General features: G+C 35.1%; 1 long non-coding RNA gene across 1 annotated transcript; it reads left to right on the top strand.

Moving 5' to 3' along the window:
* Window positions 1-798: 798 nt before the first annotated feature.
* On the top strand, window positions 799-2,391 carry LOC115609378. Its single transcript, XR_003991844.1, has 3 exons — window positions 799-962; window positions 1,753-1,808; window positions 2,299-2,391. It is a non-coding gene; the product is annotated as an uncharacterized LOC115609378 (long non-coding RNA).
* The last annotated feature ends 1,863 nt before the right edge of the window (window positions 2,392-4,254 follow it).

The following is a 4,254-nucleotide window of genomic DNA, read 5'->3' on the forward strand; positions in this document are numbered from 1 at the left end:
TTCCAGCTGTGACGTTTGCTGGATGGAGTGCTCAGAGGCACAGTGAGGCACTGCTTCCCCAAGTAGCATCACTCAGGTCCTGATTTTGCTGGGTGCCAGCATTAGAGATCAGTGATCTCAGGAAGAGTGCTGCTCAGCTGTCACTCTCCTTTCTCCCCAGCCTTCATGTCAATGGAGGAGTCCCCAGTCCAATTTGGGGACAGAATAAATCCAGAAAGGATAACCTGTTGTTTCTTTTTCCTCTTTTATGTCTTCATGTTTCTGGCTGCTTTGCTGCATTCTCAGCTTTGTGCAATGCCTTCTCCACTTTTGCTATTTTGGGAGCAGTTTGAGTCTACATTTAGTCAATTATTTGGATTTTGTGGAACGGAAGGATGAGAGATGATGTAGTGATCTGTAACAGTTTTTCTCAATAAAACCTGAGTATTGTTTTAGACTTATTGTTTTCAGACACACTTTGATATTTGGAGCAGGGAACTCCCTCAGTTGAGATATTAGTTTTATGGCTTTTTATTTGGGCTGTGACATTCTGTTCAGCCTTCTCTGGTAACCAAAACTTTAGAAAGTTGCCATGGATTTTTAGCTAAACTGCCTTCTGAAAGGAGTTTCTGCTTTCTTCTGCTTAAAAACTCTTAGATTTTCTGCTGAGACATAATGTTTCAAAGATCTATGGTGAGTTTTAGGGCTTCTTAATATATTGAAATCCACCTTAGCTCAGAGATTTAATTGTTTTTACTCTAGGTTGATGGCTTGATCCTTGACTTGCTGTGCATCTAGGGTGGATTCAAATACATTTACCATATATCTCCCAAGCAAAGGATTTTTTCTTCCTGTGCAAATCAGCTGTTCTGCTTGGTGTTGGGGGATTGGGAAGCAACAGCTCCAGCTTTTCCTCATCTTTGTCTCCCCTGTGGGCTGGAGAACTATTTCATGGAGAATGCTCTGTTATCACATGTGATGAGGTGAGAAGCTCCTGGATAATCTGCAGATTATTTTGACTTAAGTGAATGATACTCTAATATTTCAAAAGAAGTAAACTCCTCTGGACTGCATTAGATGGTTTAAAAAAATATCTGTTTTCAACAATGATCACCTTCCTATTTCAAGTACAAGTTTGTTTTATTTCATTTTTTAAAATGAAATTTCATTTTAACCCAAACAGTCTCTCCCTCAGGTCCAAAAGCTTATGCCAGGTACACCAGGGTACTGAAGCAATTCACTGCAGATGGACAATTTTCTCTTGGTAACTAAAACTTTGCCACTGCAGAATTGCCACTCTGATTGACTCCTTTTAGAGAACACATGAGGGAACTCAATGGGAAGAAAATGTGGCTGTTGATTTAAGAGTGAAATTAAAGCATCTTAACTGTGCAGTGCTGAATGGATAAACTATGTGACCTTACATTCCTGATAAATGAGTGGCTGCCATGAAGTGTTTTGCCTCATAATAACTTCTTAACTTGAGTTGAAGATGTGTGTTTGATAAGCAAAGATTTCTGTTTCCACCCATTGGTAGGGTCTCACAATTCAGTACTGTTATCTTCTCAGGTACTTTTTGGGCAATCCCTGTTATTTACAGAAATAGAGAGCACTACAATTTCACTGACTTCCATGGGAGTTTCTTAGAAATTCAGAATAAACTATATTAGAATCCAGCTTAGTATTTTGAACAGTTCCAAATTATCATTTTTACTTGTTATGAAAACTGGTTTCCACTTGTATTCAGGACTCTGACATTATCTCTCTTAGCAGGTCTATTTGATATCGGCTATAACAACAAAGCTTCACAGTTTTCCAGTAAAGAGGAGGTTGGTTTGTCCTTTTTATCACCTGACAAATACTAGATGAGTTTCAGTACAATAACAAATCATGAAGAACAGAACAAGTATAAGAATAAAAATTTATTGTTTTAGTAAAAAGCCTGTTCCCTCTTACCTTTCCAATGAGACACAAAAGCTGGTTGTTTGTTCTAGCACTGGAAAGCCTCTAACTTTATTTGTAAACACTAGCAATCTTTCACTTTATGTTTTTCTGAGCAAGAACATAAACTTTAGTAACATTGAACAAGGAAACAAAAGTTTTTATATAATCAATTGAAAATTGTATGTGACTAATGTTCCTGAGTTTCAGGTGGGGAGCTATTATTATTATTATTATGTTCATATCATGATCAGAAATAACATAACAGAGAGAGAGAGGGAAGTGGTACTGTAGCACTTATATGAATGTAACAATTTGTCTAAATTACTTTCTGTGAAGCAAAAATAACTAAAGAATACATTATTATTTGTTCCACAGTTATTAAATAGTTCTGATTACACATCATCCCCAGATGGGGAAACCAATTTTCAGCTGAATTCCCTAACTTCTTGACAATGAAGAAGAGGTGGTTACCAGGTGAGTCTGAAAAGCAATCATCAGTGTCATTAATAAAGTCAGTGAGTGAAGGGGAAAACTCTCAGTTGAATTCAGAGTTTTTCACTTCTAGATATATGCCAATTTTCTTTCCTCTAAATGTTTTTCAAAGACACGTATTTTCACCCAGATGGTCCAGATCTCTCATTTTCCTGCCATATTACTTTCATTGCTGTTACTGTTGAGTCTGTATTCCCAAGATAAATCACTGTGTGTTATTGAGCTTACATATCCTCTATAAAAATATATTCTAAACAAACATGGACTGGGGGAGGATTCATACAAGTTCTCAGTGTGGGAAGGGAAAGGTGTTTTAACATTGCTTTATGTTGTACAGAAGTATCTATAGACTATGTGACAGTGAATGGCACTGTAAAGTTTTATTGTCATAACTTTGGAAGGACCATTACGCAAGGGTAGGCCATTTTGGTTTTCTAAACAAGAAGCTGTAAAAACCTAGCTGTTCTTGCTGTACAGTATTTTGTTCATACCACAAACAATTTTTTTAAACTTCTTTCATTTTTAACTTTTTATTTTGGTTTGGTTTTTTTCCCCCTCACAACTTTTCTGTCTTCTTAGAAGCACAGAGAAATGAGAACAAATATGGCACCATCATAGATTAACTCTGATTCAACACATCTTGAATTCTCATCTGTCCTCAAGTCATCTGCCTAAAATTTTCCTATCACACTCTACAGTCAATATGGGGAAAGGTTGATACTTCTAGAAAGTGAATAATTCTACCAGGCTCTGTTATCCATCTTCAGATGATCCTCAGAAAGTGCTGATTTATCTCTATTAATCAAATAGCATGTTTAGATTACCAGCTTTGACCAGATCTATCAGATTAAATTGGTCCCATGTCAAGAATCTCCGTTGTCTTTAGTCGAAAATACTTGGGTCTGTGGCTTGTTTAGAATTCTGAAATGTAACATGAAATCAGGGCTCATACTATTCAGTGGTTTATTTACATGATCAAGCCTGACATATGCAAGAAAATTGAAGTAACTGAGGTTATGTGTGCTTTCATGGACTGTTCCAGGACAACAAAAGTTTGGAGGATCAATTCAATAAGGTGAAATAAATTTTTTAGGTGAATTTTCTTCGTATTTCATATTTCTTAATTTGTACATGTATTTTCATGCTGTATGTAAAGTGTAAGTAATATTTATTTTTTTTAATGCAATAACACCTAACATAAAATTAGGAACCGGTTCTTACTGCAAGTATTGCAAAACCAAATATGCCACAGGCAATTCCCACTCTGGAAAAAGCTCGCTCTGTTGGATACAGATTTCTCTTTGTTTTTCTATTTACATATGTTTCTTTTTTTACTCATATAATAACTACCTTAATCATAAGTATTTTTCTCACCAGTTCAGTTAGACCACAAATTGAATTTGGCTTTATTATTTTGTTTATGAATTTGGAAATTTAACCATTTTTTTATAATAAACAAAATCATATTGCATGACTTGAGAAATTAAGAATTGGGGAAACTTTTCCTTGGGCTGCCTTGTTTTCATGTTATTAATGTTTAGCTTTTCCATTCCTAAACCATCTACTTTTATTGTAATAAAGATTGTTGTATTTAAGCACATGTTTATTCTTCAACACATACATAATTTTCTTCTCTTTCTTACTATGAGACAAAACAATACTAAATAAGTGACATGCATTAAAAATGCATATAAAATAATTCTTGTTGTAATAGTTTTCCTTACACTCACATCAGAAGTTAGAGGCAGATTAGTTTAAACATTAAGTCTAAACATCTACCCAGTTTAGGCAATCCACTTAATTTGTACTTAGTTACTTCCCATATCTATAGTAGCTTAC

This window comes from Strigops habroptila, chromosome 1 (genome assembly GCF_004027225.2).
Source record: "Strigops habroptila isolate Jane chromosome 1, bStrHab1.2.pri, whole genome shotgun sequence".
Lineage (NCBI taxonomy): Eukaryota > Metazoa > Chordata > Aves > Psittaciformes > Psittacidae > Strigops > Strigops habroptila.